Source organism: Fukomys damarensis, unplaced genomic scaffold (genome assembly GCF_012274545.1).
Source record: "Fukomys damarensis isolate Sample0158 unplaced genomic scaffold, DMR_v1.0_HiC HiC_scaffold_1, whole genome shotgun sequence".
In the NCBI taxonomy this organism is placed as follows: Eukaryota; Metazoa; Chordata; class Mammalia; order Rodentia; family Bathyergidae; genus Fukomys; species Fukomys damarensis.
In genome coordinates, this window is record NW_022900913.1 from 11,640,985 (window position 1) to 11,658,226 (window position 17,242).

Below are 17,242 nucleotides of genomic sequence, written 5' to 3' on the forward strand. Positions count from 1 at the left end.
GGGAGAGGAGAGGGGTCGTCTGTGTTCGGGGCGGCCCGAGTCGCAGGCTGCTGTTTCCCAGCACGTGTGCCTCAACTTTCCTTCCCGGGACACCTGGGGTGTCCGATGGTGGTTTGGCAGATGGTAGAGCAGGGTTTGGAAAAATCACGCAGCAAAACTTTCCCAGGCCTTTGTGTTCCAGTTCCCTGGACTTTCCTGTAGCAGAGGGGAGAAAAACAGGAAAAAAAAAAAAAAAAAAAAAAAAAAAAAAAAAAAATTTTAAAAAAAAAAAAAAAAGAAAGAATTTTAAAAAAAGGAAGAAAAGAAAGAGAAAGAAAAAACTTCTCGGAAAAGGGGAAGTTAAACTTCCATTCTTTGCTCACTGCCCCTGGTCTGACAGCTGCGTGAAAATAACCACCTCTAGGTTCCGCGAGGCGTGGACTGGCTGGGAGCTTTGTCTGGGCTCTCTCGGGGCTCACGACGGGCAAAGGACCATCTGTTACGTGGGGCTGGAAATTGCACAGAAATATTGCCTGTCAAGTGGGAACTTGGAAGTTGGGGAAACTTTAAACCCCGCCTACTCCTAAAAGGCTGAGGGATGTGTGGGTTGGCTTCTCCCTCGTCCCTCCTCCCGGGCTTTGCATTAAACCGTAGAGTTGTAGCTCAGTTGATTAACAGTGTGCCCCCGATGCGCACAGGCGGAGGTGTTTTGCTGTCCACAGTTAAGGTTTGTGTGTAGTGGACTTGGCTGGAGTGGAGGGGAAGAGCCGGGTCGGTTTTACAACTGCGCCCCTGAGGACAGGCGGTTACAAAGGCGGGGCCCGAGCTCACAGACTGGTAGGAATGCGGAGCTGCTCTCCAGAATGTGGGGTTAAGGAACCTCTTATCTCCTGCTCAGAGCTTAGGACTGTGGCCACGGACTGTGGGTGTCTCTTCCCTTGTTTGTATCTGTGTTCGTTTCTCAGCAGCTTTGTGACCGACCCTGAAAAAGCCATATATATCCACACGAACCTTTTGTCTAAGCCATTTGTTTCCAGATCATCGAGTTGTAAATTCCGTGTGTGTATTTGTGCCCGTACACATATCTGTGTATCTGTGTCTGTACGTATATGTGTCTCTATCTCTGACCTGGGCAGTTAGCTGAGACATATTTTTGACGACTTTATAATTTTTTTTAAAAAGTTAAAGGTGTCGTGTTTTGATAACAAACGTGAAAGTTTGCCAGAAAAGATTATTGGAGAGTCTTGGCCACTCCCCAAAATGTCTTTCAAGTTAATGTTTTTAAAATGTGCGGCGAAATGACAGATGAAGCTTTCTAACGTGAGTTGAAAAGCTTTCTGTAATTGTTCCGTGTGCTGGTCAGTTCTGGGTGTGCATACATTATGACACTTAGTGTCGGGGCCTGGGGGCGTGGGCCAAGAAGTGCTTAGGGCCAGTACTGTGCAATCTTTAATAAAACCCCTCCACAGAACTCCTAAATCCTCTGCGACTTGTTCTTATATCCCAGCATTCTGTGCTGTGCAGTGTGGGGTATATGACGACTTCCTGTCTGAACTGCAGAATTTTCAACCCTTGGGAGAGAAAAGGAGAGACAGGGAGCTAATGTTCTCCAGCTGTTGCGGTAAATGCTACCTCTACATTTTCACTTCAGCTGAAGTCAAATTTTACTGGGATCAGATTTAGATACACTGTGGGCTTTTTATAGGGAAAAACCTCTTGTGCCCAGCTGATTGAAGGGGACCAATAGGAAAATTGGGGCAGAAACTGTGTTGGCCAGAGATACCCTGAGTTTAGTTTTCATGGATTCTTATCAAATGCATCAAGATTCCTCTATAATAGGCTAGGGGGGAAAAATAGAGAAAGGAAACAACGTGACCATTTCCCCTGTCCCCTCTCCCCGTTACGCTATGCCTCTCCTAAATAAGGTTTTATATACAAGGAGGCACGGTCAGCATTGTGGTGTTGTGTTATCGCCTGACAAATCCGTGCGAATAAGCCTGTGGAATTTTCCAGTGCCATCTTTCTTATCTAAAATGTCAGATTTAAAAGAAAGTGAAAACAATCCCTGGACATAGTAGTACTGTATTATCAAAGGAAGGTGCCAATTAAGACAGTTTTCTAAGTTGGTACAAATTAGGCGTAATGTGGTATTTCGGAGATAAGGAGGAAATAATGAATGCATATCAATAGACTTCAGTGAGACCACCCAACTGTGAAACACTGGTGTTTGTGTAATGCTTCAAAAATCGGTAACAGTTATGTCTTACTAATTCATGGCAGTTGATACTACCCTGTAGATGCTCCTTGAATATACAGGTAATGAATTGGAAGAACTTTAAAAATGTCAGCATTTCACTGGTAATCTTATTTTCCTCTGTTTTTGGAAAATACTTCTTTTTCGTTAAAAAACAGCAGTTATTCTGGAGGCTTGTCTTCCCTTAGCAGATGCAGTGGGGCAGGAGCTTCCAACTCAGGGTAACCCAAGGAAGGCAGTGGGGTTGCCTGAGAGGTTGTCAGAAAGGAGAATGTTGAAACTCCCCAGTGACTTGTCATGTGCACGCTAAAGTTCTGGGAAGATTTTTGTGTAAGAGGCTAGCTAAAGCATCAGTTTGGGAATCAGGAATTTAATTCCAGCTTCTACTCCTGGGGTCTTTGTTCTCTGAAAGTGAAGAGAGAAATTCCGTAGTGGCCTGATTAGTCATTATCTTTTCCTTTGCTGTGTGGTCATTTATTTCATTTTCGTCTCCTAATGCTTTAATGGACCACTTAAGAGGAGATTAGCTGTGGGAAGACATGTTATAATTAGTAGGGAAGTGAAGGCTGTTTCTGCCAAGAAATCTGTAAATAACCCTCCTCCTCTGGTCATTCCTCTTCCTCTCTCATCTTTATCTTCCTGTTCTCACATCCCCTCCTAACTCAGTAGGTCCTTAAATCTTTGTGTTTCTTCCTAGATGAAAGCGATGTGTAAACCCAGAGTGCCTCTTTCCAAAGTGTTTTGTTTTCCTAAAGGAAGTGAAGACTCAGATTAAGGATCTGCCTTGCGGCCCCACCCCCTACAGTCTTTAAGCAAACTTCAGTTTTGCTCTAGCAGAAAATAACCAAATGGTTCTTGACCCTCAGCTTTCTAGAAACATGAGCAAGTGTCTAAGTGACTAGTGTGTTCTGGTAAATTCTTTTATGGAAGACTGTTTCTTTCTCTTTATCTTCTTTCAAAAAGTGTAAGTTATAGTCTGGTGTGTAGAAATCTGGAGAATGACTTGGGTGATTCAAAGCCATTAGAACCATTAGCTTTGACTCCAGTTAAGCCAAATAAACAAATCTCAGTTCAAGTAGGAAGAAGGGAGCTGCTTTCCCTGCCTTTTAAGGTTTCTGAGCCTCACCATCACTTACTCAGTGGTTTCTCTGTTATGTTTATTCTACTTCTGCAGGTCAGAGGCAGTAGCTCTTACACTGTTAACAGCTCCTTTGCGAAGCCTTGGATATTGTTGATTGGAGCTGGAGAGACATAGCCATGGGGCTTAACCTCTGCTAGTTCTCTGTTCTACCCAGAGCCTTTTCACCATCTCAGATTGCTGCTGTCAGATGAGGAGAGCTAGTTGCCCGAACGTAAATCATCACAAATCCATCAGCACCTTGGGAAACATATCTTGAACTAATAACAATGATGACAACTAATGCTTATCGAGTACTTGCTATGTGCAGGCATGATTCTAAGCATTTCACATGCACTGCCTCACTGCACCCTCACGAGGATCCTGTGGGATGGGGACTCACGTGTGCCCTGTTTTACCTAAAAGGAAACTGAGGACCAGAGAGGGTGGTAACTTCTCCAGAGTTGTGTAGTGGTAATGGGCCGAAAGCAGGACTCTGGGCCAACTCAGTGTAATACACAGTCATTGGTTCATGCGTGAACTAGCATTGCTTGACTTTTTGCATTCTGCTATGTGCCATTTGGATGCTTTTGATGCACTGGTAAATAAACATCTTGTCCTAGTTGGTTTTATATCCATGTGTGTGTGAGAGTGTGCGTTGTTCAGAAGGAAAAGAAGGGTAATCCAGTAAACCTTATGGTTTATTACTAGGGGCTAAGGTGTCTGAATGAAAGAAAATTGGCAAGTTAAGGGAATTGGGAGGGTGGGAGGAAAGAGGATATTGCAGTTTTAATTGGGCAGCCTTGGCCTTACGGTGAAGTTGGCATTTAGACAGGAACTTAAAGAAAGTGGAGGCCTGAGCTTTGAGGATCCCGAGAGCCTGTTGCTGTTTTAAACTACTGTGCTATTAAATGGAGGTGAATATCTTTTATACTTGTCTTAGCTTAGACTGCTTTAAGAAATTATACATTTCCTGACTTGCAAACTATCGAAATTTATTTCTCATAGTCTGGAGGCTAGAAGTCAGAGATGAGGGCCCCTTTCTGTGCTGCAGATTGACATCTTTTTCTAGTGTCTATGTGTGAGTCCCTCCTGCTGCCCCTGACCTACATCCCTAGCCTTTCTAATAATGTTATTTTGGAGCAGGATCTCCCTGGGCTCAAACTTGAAGACTTCCTGCCTCAGCCTGCTGAGTACAGGGATGCCCCAGGGGTGCATTGATCTCTATCCAGAGATGACCTAGACACGTCCCAATGGCCTTACCTCCCTGGCCCAGTTATCTCCCGTAAGCTCCACCGCCAAAGACTCTCACATCACCGTTGGGGTTTCAACATAGGAATTTTGTGGCGAGACCAACCTTCAGTCTTTTTCAGTGTGTAAGGGCACCAATTATAATCGCAAGCCAAGCACTGCGTTATCGTCTTCTGTAGTGGCTACCGCAGAACAGAGTCACTGGACACAGTTTTTGCCTAGATTCTTTGCTTATATGCTTCATCCAGTTGTGTTTTATCAGATTATTTGGGATTGCAATTAGAGGAAGGGAAAGAGAAGGCCCCAGAAATGTTCTTCAAATGTACACAGCCTCCTTGAATTACTTGGGTTAGTAGATGTTGTCTGACAAACTGGAGATGTGCGCACTGGCCTGAAGATATCTTCAGAGCTTACCTGCTCATCTTTTGCCTCCAGTAAATAATTCCACTGATGCAAGTCGGAAGATCAAAGACTCCATCCCACTGGTTCAAATAAAAGTGCTAGCGCAGCTACCAATACTGTTCGGTCTGCCAGTGAGAAGATATTTTCAGAGTCTGTTTGCACATTTAAAACAAAAGAGAAAAGGAAGATAATAATTCTTTCCATCTCTTGACACATTTAAAATAAAAGAGAATACAGACATCATCTTTCTTTCCACTTAGGAATCAGCTCAGTTAAGCTCTGTTTTAACTCCTTCTTCCATTTGAAATTGAATGAATTCTGGATTGATTTCTTATTATAAGTCACTTTTGCCCTTAGCCCACATCCGGTGTTATCTCTGGAAGCTGCTTTCAGAACTTTAGTTGTCAGTTTGAACAGTGAATCCTTCTAGGTAGGGTGTATTTAAAAATGGCCTTAGGGATGGGGATGTATTACACTGTGTGAGAGCAGCTGGAGCAATACCTACAGCTAACAAATTCCCTGAGTGCACGAAGAAAGAAATGAGGTTGGAAACTTCCTACCTTAAACATAGTCTTGGAAGAGCTGTTGTGATGAAAATTAAATTTCAGAGTGCTGAACAAAGACTAATGTCTTTAAGTGGCAGAAGTTCGAGTTGGCACCAAGACTATTTAATAATGAGAACTGCACAGATCTAAGATGAGGACCGAAGAAGGAGGGGTCCTCTGTGTGACAAGGTGGCTCCAGAGAGGTCTGTTTTGAGTAAGGCTGGCATCCATCTGACCCTCAGCTGAGTTCCCCAGGAAGCACCCCGTCACATTTGATGTGGTTGTATTCGATGGAGGGTTTTATTTGTTTCTAACCCATGTCCCTACTTTGATCCCGTTAACGCATCTCTACTTCTAGTTTACTGTTACAAAGCTTTGCCCTCACTTTTTCTGAGTCAGTTCTGTGTTTTGTGTATGTATTATATGCACATATTTATTTCCGTTTAGATAGTAGTTGATACATTTATGAATTGTATGTGCTTATTTGGTTTCTGAGGGACACAGCCTCCTTGCATCAAAAACTGGACTTGAGGAAGGATTTCTTATTTTCAGTGCAGTCGTGGATACGGACTCTGCTTCTAGCATTGCTGTTACTTTGAGTACCTGAGAACATGTAGATCTACTGAACTTGAAGCAAGCCCTTCCTTTAGTTGTATTTATACCGAGAACCTTGAATCAATGTTTTCACTTCATGAGACTTTCAGAGGTAGTATTTGCTACTGATCTTTGATCAGCAGCCACAGCGTGGCTAGAACCACACAGAGAATCTCCTTTTTGAGACGTCAAGTCACTTGTATAACCCATGTCTGCTAGGAGGGGCCACAGTAGCTGTTTGTTCTCTCTTCCACATGGAAATAAAGTCAGTATGAGCTGAACTTCCCAAGTTGTAGGTTGTCTTAATTCTTTGTTACACATTTTCAGACCACTTCTTGCATTTACTCACTGCCTTACTCTCTACATAGGAAAAGACTTGCTCGAAGGACTTTCAAAGTCTAATTGGAAGCCAGGTCTGGAGGCCAGCGTATTAGTTCAGTTTTTGGTTGCTGTAACGAAATATGTGGGGCTATCTTAAAAGACAAGAGGTTTGCTTTGGCTTGCACTTCTGGTGAGCCGAGGGACCACATCTGCTGACGGCCTTCTTTGTGGCAGTTAGGAGGACCTACCGAGAATCACATTGGAAGAGGGAGTGTGTCTGTATGCATTTTGGTCTCTCTCTCTTCTTGTAAAGCCCCTGAGATTTAATTGTGGCACACTACCCTAGTGACCTTATGTCATCCTTGTCGCTCCCCAAGGACCTTACCTCAAAATACCACAGTCTGATTAAATTTCCATTCGCTTAATACTTCACAGTGGGAATTAAATTTCAGGAAGCCTTTCTTTCACAAATTCAAATTTTGCAAACCTTTAGGGAACACACACAGCCTTTCTGTAAATCCCAACAGCCAGGGAGCTCCCCGAGCAAGCTAGTAAGTTGCTATTTTACAGGATGCTGCACCTCTCAATGTGCTAAATGTAGATCCATGTGGTAAATGGAAGACATACTCTGGAATTGAACTACTCTCTCAATTCTGACAGCTCAGGACGGTACCTACAATTCCCACAATGCTACAGAGATGTGAATATTTTCTAAACAAGCAAACAAGCAAATGCCCACAGGTGACGTAGAGAAGGAGCAACTTAATCTTCCACAAGGAACTGTGTTGTTTTGTGACGCACCCTCATTGTGCCCCCACGTCTTCCTGTTCCATTTCTCTGAAGAAGGTTGAGTTCGTGGAGGGTGACTCTAGGGGCCCCAGAGAAGCCAGGGAGCAGCTCCTGTGCTCCAGTGAAAGGCGGAAGGGCTGGCAGCCTGGGAGTTTCCCAAGCCCACATGCAACAGGGAAGGCAAAGGGAAATCACTGGGCAGAAATTTCCAAAATGCAGTTGTTAATACCCCAAAGGGGTATAGCTGTAAAACTTTTGACGTGAGTAATCACTAACCATCTCAGAATTTTCCTCAGTAGTGAAATATAAACACACGGTCAACATTTTCCCTGTTCCATGGTTGAAGAACTGTAGACTGTTTCTGGAGACGTAAATCTCTATGAAGTTGTACATTAGATGTGCTCATTCTATCAATTCCTATTTGAATTCTTAAACCAGTAACAAAATGAAAAACAGTTGTTCACACTGCATGAACTCATAATTGTGACTTGAGACACCTTGTGCAATGTGTAGAACTGTTATTAAAACATTTTTTGTTTGCTACTCTTTCTGTGGTAAATTCCTTTTTGCATTTTCTGAGCAAATGTAGCCGTGGAGAGATACTTGGAATTTCTAGAGCGAGCGTTCAAGAATTTCCTGTGGACTGACCTTATTGCTGTAAGCCAGCTGTATTTTGGCAAGGTGAAGTCAGAAATGTGCAGATACTTGCACTTGAAACTTTTGGATCAATCGAGTACTTGGGTCAAATTGTGGGAGCATCTTGGATAAGTTGGAGATGAAGGCCAAGTCATACAAGCTCTCAGCGGTAGCTTGGACCCTGGGGAAAGGAGCAAGGTAGAGGACTGAGGGTGTGGAAGAGAGAGACAAAGAACATAAATACAGGGGAAGGAAAGAGGAGAGTGAATTGAGGATAAATGGAATTACAGCACCAGTTTCCCTTTAATCTAAAGAATAGAATCAATGTTTTCAGCCTTATTTTTTTCCTTAAAAAACTCAGAGAATGATTAGTTAGTATTTGGCAGGTTTGGCTGTTATCAACTTTATTATATGTTCCTTCATTTTAATAGACATAGTTAGCAGTTTCCGAGCATCTACTAGGCACCACCCCCTTCTTTTGGCCCCGATACACAGGCACTGACCGTGGCACTTCACAGAAGTGACACAGAAGCTTGGGGGGGTTGACATCCTGCCTGGGTCACACAGCAGGGAGCAGAGGAGCCAGCCCTGAAGTCCCCGTGGCTCCTCCGGAGTCCCTGCCCTCCTTCACGGTGCCCATGACCCCTTTTGCCTTGCCATTTGGGCTGCAGCCAAAATCCCAATCTGTTTTGTTCATTTGTTTGGGAGAATTGTACCGAGGGAGAAGTAGTGGGGATGGGGTGGGGTGACGGTTTTATGAAGTAGGTGATCAAAAACCAAAGACGCATTCTGAAGGAAGCTTTCAAATCAGGTTCTGGGCTCTCCGAAGGACAGATTAACTGCTCACTAGGAAACAATCTGCTGACAAATTGGCAGGCCATCTCGTGTCCTAATAACCTGAGCATATTACATAATTAGCATATTCTTTAGAGGGTACAGACTGCAAGTAAAGCTGAGAGGTTGTCCTATGGCTTCTCCAGAGCATGATTAACTTTTAATTGATCATTGCGCCGAGATTGCCCTTCACCTGGGGTAGCTTTTGTACCTGCTCATCAACAAAAGCTAATAGAGGGCTCAGAAAAATGCTCACATTTTTATTTCTGCAGAAATAGTTTAGAATTTATGTCTTAAATTTCCTTCTTATTTTAAAAGTACAGATTTTAAACAGCAGTTAACACGGGGAGTTACTCTAATATATATTTGGGAGTTTGCCTTCCTCTATTGCCAGGTCCTCAGAGGTTTCTCCATGATTATGTCTGTGAAATTGCTTTTTAAACAATAAAGCATTTCAGAAATTAATCTCATTTATCATGATAGGGATTGTGCCTGTCGCTGCTGCCAATTTGTAGATTAGGAAACTGAGACCAGGTAGGTCAATGACTTGCCTTGATCTGACAGTGAAATTCGGTGGACTCATTCTGATTCTCAGTTGAGTACACTGACTTGTGCACCATTGCTCTCCTTTAAATGCCATGAGAAACAAAGAATGTAAGTGTGCTGGAGGATTATCAATAGGAATTCTTTTAAATTGCTTGCCTCAGTGATGAAAATAGGGTCCTGCAAGTCAAGATGGGATCCTTCAGTTACTTTTGCAGGTTCACTAGAGATAGAAAGGGCTGGTGCTTGTTGGTCAACTGGGAATACGGAGCATGGCCCAGAGGAGCAGCTTCACAATCGTGAAGTTACTATAAGGAGAGTGCATTGCAGTGAGAATTATTGGGGGATACACGTTCACTACTGAATGACATTGTTCAGTAGACATTGTTCAGCCTTTGTTAGTTGATAAAGCACCACCAGCCTCTCCCTCTGCAAACAAAACTCCGTACTTGGGACATCATGGAAAGTTAATTTATTGCTGGAAGATCAAAGAATGAGCTAAAGTTGAGACCCTCAGCATTAACTGAGTCCCGATTCTCTTTAGTCTTCTTGCACCCTTTGTTACTGCATAAACCACATTTTGCAAAGATCTTTTTAGGGTTTAGGTCCTGGGAAAGTCCTTCAAAAAGTCTTGGTATCAAAAGTCATTTCAGGGCTATCATTATTGGCAAAAAATCCGTATTGTCAGTTTGGACATTCATTGCCTTACTTTCCACTCACTGTCCTCTAGTTTAATCTCTGCTTCTTTTTCTTTTCTTTTTTTTTTTTTGTGCTTTTTTTTCATTGCTCATCATGCTCTGTGCTCCACCTCATGTGCCTAAACTCTGATCACCCAGCAGGTTCTCAGTGTACTTTGTGAAATGAATACTTGAGGATGAAACTGGAGCCCTTCTCTGTGCTGGGTCTAAAAGCATCACATAGAAAGAGCCCTATCATATTTCCAGGGAACTTTATTAGACTGAGACATATGACTCTTTAAAAGAAAAGGTTCTGTGGACACACATTCGCTTTTTTTTTTTTTTTTTTTTTTTTTTTTTTTTTTTTTTACTGTTCCTTGCACTTGCGAGGCAGGTGGCAGAACCCCTGAGCTAAATCCCTGGTCCTTTATTGAAATCCTTGGTCCCACGTTCACTTTTGAGGATATGGTAACTTGGAAATGTATTCCTTAGCATTGTAATTGTATCTTCTTTTGGGGAAAAGGAGTTAAGTATATTTAAGGAAATATATGAAATATATGCTTTTAAGCACTGCTGTAGGCAATTATTGATGATTTCATCTGTGCCCATTTATAGTATTGTTAACTTAAATATTTGCAATGATTAGTATTGAAGAGAATGCTACAGTGTATATTTTATTTTAACTGAAAGTTGTTTTGTAACATTTTTGATCGACTTGGGATCTGGTTTTATACATATATATATATGTATATATATATAATATATATGTATATATATATATATACATATATATATGTATATATACATATACACACACTCATTAACATAGGAAACATCTTATGAATTTTATCGTTAATCAGTCATTTTGTAGACTCCCTCTGGATTAAAGTGTCATAAGCTTTTGGGTTCTTTGAAACTCACATTGGTCCAATTTACCTTGGGGCTTTGCATCTCTACTTTTCTTCAATTTGCTTTACAAAATATAAGGGTTATTATGCATGTCTGCTGTGTTCAGCATGGTTTGTAGCAAGTCTTCTGCCTCTGGCTGTCCACATGGTGGAGATGAGACTAAGAATACAAGAGAAACACTGCTGATCTGTAGCATCTGTGGCCATGTACATAATACAAGACTCCAAACACCCTTTCTTATAGACTTAGCTAATGACATAGTCCTCTCATCTGTTTTTTTTTTTTTTTTTTTCCTGTCAGTAAAGAGAAATGTAAGGGATCCTTCTGTAAGGAATTTGAAAAAAAAAACAAAACCAATTAGAATCAGTGTGCCTTTTTTTTGGGGGGGTACTAGGGATCAAACTCGGAACCTTGTGCTTACAAAGCAAGGGGTGGAACCATTGAGGTAAATCCCCGGCCTTCAGTGTGTCATATTTTAATGTGTCAAGTGGCTGTCATATCAAAGGAGTTCTTCTGTGATGTGGTCTCTACTCAGAGATACATGTTTTCAGTGTTTATTGAACATGTGTTCAGATCAGATGAATGGACGTGCTCTCTCCTTGGTGGAAGGAGTTTTACTTTTTGTGACCCTGACCCTGGTTGGCATTTTTTTTTCTGAGGTACCAATGATTAAGTTCAGATTCATAGCAGATGCTTATACAGTCAGTTTGGGTTTTGGTTTTTGATTTTAAAGATCAGTCACTCTTTTGCTGAGAAAAGCTGTACTTGGCACTGTTTGGATAATGTAGTGTATACCATGCTGAAAGTAAATTTCAAGAAATGGCATTTCTATCTGGAACAGTTTACTTTTCATGAGTTACTTTGCATCCACTTTGCTTACCTAATTATATTTTAATATTTGTCTCTATTTTCCCCATCTTGAAAGACCTCTCCTGTTGACTGCATTGCAAGCTTGTTTTGAGAGACAGTATTTCCTTGGGGAGTCTTTCTCTACTTCTAAAGCCATAACAACATGAACTGAGTAATAAAAAACCAATTCCCTCCTGTTGGTTGTGTGTCAAAGAGTCATTTCTTTGATACCAGCTAATAAAAACAGGAAAAGGATCATTTTTAAGTGCTTCAGTTGGGATTGCTTTACTTCCAATAAGGAAAATTGCCTCACAAGGGGGAGCACGGGTAATAAAGATACAACTAACTGAATAATTGTATTCAATCTAATGTCAAAATCCCCAAGTTGCTCCTGCAAATCTCATTTAATTGTGGGATTGCTGTGCATCCACTGCAGTGTGTACATGTGAATTTGCTGTTGCCGAAGGTCACCTCTTCATATGTAACCAAAGTGAACTTCAAATGCTGTTGGAGATTTTCCACGCCCCTTTCCCCCAAGGAATCTGTGTAAGCTTTGCGGTAGGTAATAAGAGAACTTTGGACACTGACCAAGAATGATCTGTGGAATAGAATCATGGATATTTCAGTGGTGAAAGTGACTCAAAGCACCTTATAGGGAAAGAGACTGAAGTACAAAGAAAGGGCATAGCTGTGCCAAGGTGACATGAATGATGAAGATTTAGGACACTAAAATAGATGTTCTGAGTCAGGGTGTTTCTTCGTAATTCATTTCTCTTTCCCTCATCATGCTTCCTTCTTTGTTTGCATTTGCTTTGTGGATTTGAGAAGTATTGTGGCTGTCAAACTTCTCTGTCCATGGAGTCCCTTTAGATCCAACACCTTCATGCTCCCGGATGCTAAGGTGGTTGCCGCTGATGACGTAAAGCCCACATTCCATGACGAGCTGAGGCAGGCCACAATTTGGGAGCACTTGGAAGGGCCCCTTTGGGTCCAGTCCTCCCCATGCAATTGGCCGAGTCCCCCATTGCTGTGGTGTCACAGCACCTCTTCTCTCTCTCTCCAATCTTCCTTTTCCCCTCACCTTTCATAAGTGTAATCCTGGTCATAGTTTCTTTTGTCTGAATGAGTACTTTGTGATACTAGCCATTAAGAGCATTGGCAAATATTCAGTGCTTATTATAGGCGGGACTAATGCAAGTATTTCTAAGTAAACAACCTGCACTCGAATCATCTCAAAGGCAACACAAGACAACAGATAGTGTGGAATAGGATGCTATTTTGGCAGTAGTCAAAGACAGAATCATCTTCTTCCTGGAAATCCTGACCATCTTTGGAAGAAGAGAATCATCAGATAACAGGTAAGAGACAGGCATTGGTTTTCTGCTGGTGGCCCTGGTCTAATCTTTTCATTTCATAATATCAGTAAATCAAGCCCTTTACATTAAGGTAACTTGATGTCTTTGTTATTTTTCTTGTTCCTGAAACAAAACACCCAACACCCAAAGTTAAGGGAGGAAAGTTTTATTGCAGCTCACAGTTGGTAGAGGTTCAGTTAATAGTTTGCTGGCTCCAAGGCAGGGCAGCATGGCAGAGGGGCATCATAGAGGAAAAATAGTTCATAGCAGGCAGAAAGTAGCAAAACAGTGAAGTAGAGAAGCAGCAGCAAGTAAGCAAGCCACAGCAGTCCTCTTTCTGTCCCTTATATTGGATTCTGGTTACATGCCCTGAGAACTCACACAGACAGTGGGTCTTTCCATTATCCACACCCAGAATTATGCCAAACCAACCAGTGGACTAGTTTGGTAAGCACACACCCGTGATCCCAGCATCATACACTTTGGATCCAGCCACCTCTGTAAAGCCCCACCTGTGACCACATGATGCTTTGGGGACATCTAGACACAAGCTGTAACACTTGCTTGTTGGAAAATGGCTGAAAAAGGTTATGGTTCCTGGTTGTTGCCATTGGTGCTGCTGTGGGAGAATCTTCATGGAATTTGTTTGTAATTGGTCTGCTGCTATAGCTCAAAATTGACTGCAGATGGGTCTAGAGACCATCTATCTGTCTGATCTGTTTGTTCAACTTGGTACTGAAATTATACACGTCAACCATTTCTTCATGGTCTTGGTATGCTGGTTATCTGCTCTTCTTTGAAAGGTCATCTCTGAATCTTTGCCATCATGGTTGGTGGCAAAATAGTGAAAAAGAATTAGTGAAAAAACAGCAGATGGTCATAGCTGTTATTGCCTGAAATCAACATTTTGTGTCACTGGCCATTAAGAGAATTGGAAAATATGCAGTGTGTATCACACGAGGGACCAATAGTAAGTCTAGATTCATTAGATTGAGTAAACATGCAGAAGTTGAATCATGAGCAGGATGAAAAATGATTGCAAATTAATATGTAGTCTTGTGTTCACCCTGAATAATTTATTAGTCATTTTATTATGCCTAATACTGTCCCACTGAGATTACTAAATTATTATAAACTCAGAGTTACTGTGATCCTGAGAAATTTGGAATTAATTGAAAAACAAATTATTTAGCTTATTAGTATTGCTACTAGAAGGATCCAGATTTTATATAATTTCTCTGCCATAATTAACCAGGTACCACTCTAGGAAATGTTCTTTGACATTTCTATTGTCTGTAAATAGAATCAAAATATAGTTTACTTGGTACTCAACTATATTCTATAGCCAGATTCTCTCTCCATGATTTTTTCAGACATTTTCTGTATGCACAGTATTTCCTGGCCAAATTGGGAAACTCAGCATTTCCTTAACATATCTCTTGCTTTCCTAGACATGTGTCTTTTGTCTTGTGTTTCTCGAATATTCTTCTCTTGTGATTACCTAGTGTACCTAGTGGTTACTAATGACTTGAGTGTTACTTTAAGATGAAATTTTCTTTGATTTCTCTTAGCTGTTTTATAATAATTAACCTCTGATGTTCAGAAGATATATTTGACTCTCCTGATTGCATTTCCTGCATCTTCTTTGTGTACCACAGTGATATTTTATTTGCATAGAATTTTTATGTCGTACTTTGCATTAGCTCCTTGTACGTCTTCAATCTAGGAAATAGCTGTGATTATCTGTATGTCCAAATCTATACTATATATTGGATGGTTAAAGCATATTGTATGTATGTATGGAATTGTTTTTGACCTAAAGGGCCTATGGTTTGGTGGACAGAATATGAAAAAGTACTAGGAGAGTCATGGATGACAAAACTGGAGTATACATGGAATACCCAAAGCGGGCCACCATGAGCTTAGCAGTGGATGTTCGCGAGGACGTTTCATTTGAGATGGTCTTGAGATAAGTCTGGAAAGTTGAAGCAGAAGTTGTCTGGCATGGTTGGGAAAGAAGTTGGAAACAACATGTGGACAGCCAGTGAGGCAGGAATCAGCCAGTAAGCGATGAGGGACAAGAGGGTGATGTGAGGTGAGCATCACTCCTGGGAAGTAGACCATGACCACCAAAGCGACAGGAAGCATGTGGCTGCAGGAGAGTCAGGAGCAAGCACTCGACAAGGGTAGCCTTAAATGCAATGAGATTTTTGAAAAGAGTGTCATTACTTTAATTCCTGGCCTAGAGTTTACCTGACTGGTGGATTTGGGGGGAATAAGGTTGATATCTCAGCTTCATCCTGTTTGTGGGGGGAAGCTGCTTTCAAGAAGCAGCTCCTCTCGAGAAAGCTCCCAGCCCATGGATGGACCGGTGCTGGCCTCCAGATGCTGACACCCAGGTTTATTATGAGCCACTTGGCTGCAGACTTAAAACTTTACAGCCTCTCTCTGCACTGCAACTCTTTATTATGTCTTTTTTGAACCTGGGTGGGAGAAGCAGTGCAAGTCATCAAGCCCCATCAGAACCATAACAGTAATGTTCAGAGGAGGCAGGAAGAGCAGCTCAGGGAGAAGGTGGAATTAAAGGCAGGGTGGAGCAGGAGTGTTCAGAGAAGAGAAGAAGGCCGAACTCTTAGGACTTGTGACTAGTCGGTTGGAGGGCTGGGGCAGCTGTGGTGTGGGTATTGGCTGCCGGCTAGCTCACCTTAACTCCTGATTCCCGAGTTGTCTGTGGAAGTCACAGTTATTCTGGCCTCGTCTCTCTTTAACTCAGTACCACCCAGGATCTGAGAGATTTTCTTCGGTGACAGCTACATTTGGGCATTTGTTCATCGAAGTCATTCATTCCTTTATTAATTTAGTAAGCCAGTGGATATTCATGAGTCTCCCAGGTTTCAGCACTTACTTGGCCTGCCTATGAGATACAGTGATGAATCCAATGTTTATGTGTCTTCTAGGAACTCAAGAGTCTGCTGTGGAAGTCAGAGGAGGACATGATGGGGGAAGGGGATTGCTGCCAAAGCAGCTTTGGAGTCAGAGAGTTGGAATCTGGGCCGCGCTGTTCACAAGCCAGGGGATCTCAGCAGATCACCTTTGTGAGGGAGATAAGTCAAAATCAACCTCAATCATTTCCTTCACAATACTTTAAAATCTTCCTGACTTGTCTCAGTAAACTAGTGGATTGGCTTTGAATAACATTCTGCCAGTCTCAGGAAAGCGGGGTGGGGGGTGATGTTGTTGAAATTCATTTTTCAACAGGAAATTCCTATCTTTAGCTAGAAGAAGTCGCAGGAGAGCCCAAGTCTTTATTTGTTTCTCCCCCCTTTTTTTGGAGAATCCCTTCAGTTAGCACTGGGAGGAGGGAAGTGGGAACATCGCTTATTTTTATGAGGTTTTTCTTCAGGAGTACTGATTGAATAAAAGAATCTGAGGTCCCTTTGTGTGGTGGCGGAGCTAGACATTCTCAGGAGGTAGAGAAATAGAGTGTTGGTGCAAAGTGAAGGCAGACCTGGTGTGTTACTGGGAGTAACATCCTGATTGGTCATTTCCCATGGTATGTCATTCATTAACGGTCTTAAAAGGTCCTAAGAATGGTGGGGATAATTCCGTCTTTTTGAGAGTCCTCAATCCAATGGGGAATACTATTGTATTTTTTTTGTGTGTATTTGTGAGTATGTGTGTGTGCGTGCGTGTGTGTGAATACACGCACACTTTACTGCACTTAATTTTTCAGTAGCCACAGAGCACATTATATGCTGTGAGCCAGATATGATATGATTTTTAGGGTGTCTCCCAGTACCTGATGCTATAAAATTAAAAAAAAAAAAAAACGGAGTTAGAAATTGGTGTGAAAGTACTGATCAAGTTTTCTAAAGGGTAACATTTACTGTATCTGCTTTACTTAAAATTATTCTTAATTAAGTGAAATAAATAAGCCACACATGTATAAATACCTAATAGTTTCTCTGGTGTGAAAAACTATAATAGTACATAAGATCCTAATGATATAATTCACAATGTGAAATAGGATGAAAAGGGCTAAAAGTATAGGGTAAGTGGGAAGGGTAGGGTAAAGGTAATAAGGGAAAAGAAAAAAATAAGAAAATGAAAAAAATGGAAATAAAGTGTCTGTAAATGGGGATTAGAGGAGGGGATGAAGGGAGGGCAGGGACAAGGGGAAAAAAGGA

General features: G+C 41.7%; 1 protein-coding gene across 1 annotated transcript in view; it reads left to right on the plus strand.

The window, feature by feature from the left end:
* Window positions 1–317: 317 nt before the first annotated feature.
* Window positions 318–17,242, plus strand: part of Fbxl7 (F-box and leucine rich repeat protein 7) — a 372,113-nt gene continuing 355,188 nt past the window's right edge. Inside the window, exon 1 of the mRNA XM_010631525.2 lies at window positions 318–706. The gene's annotated coding sequence lies outside the window, so the exon portion shown is untranslated. The remainder of the gene's footprint in view (window positions 707–17,242) is intronic.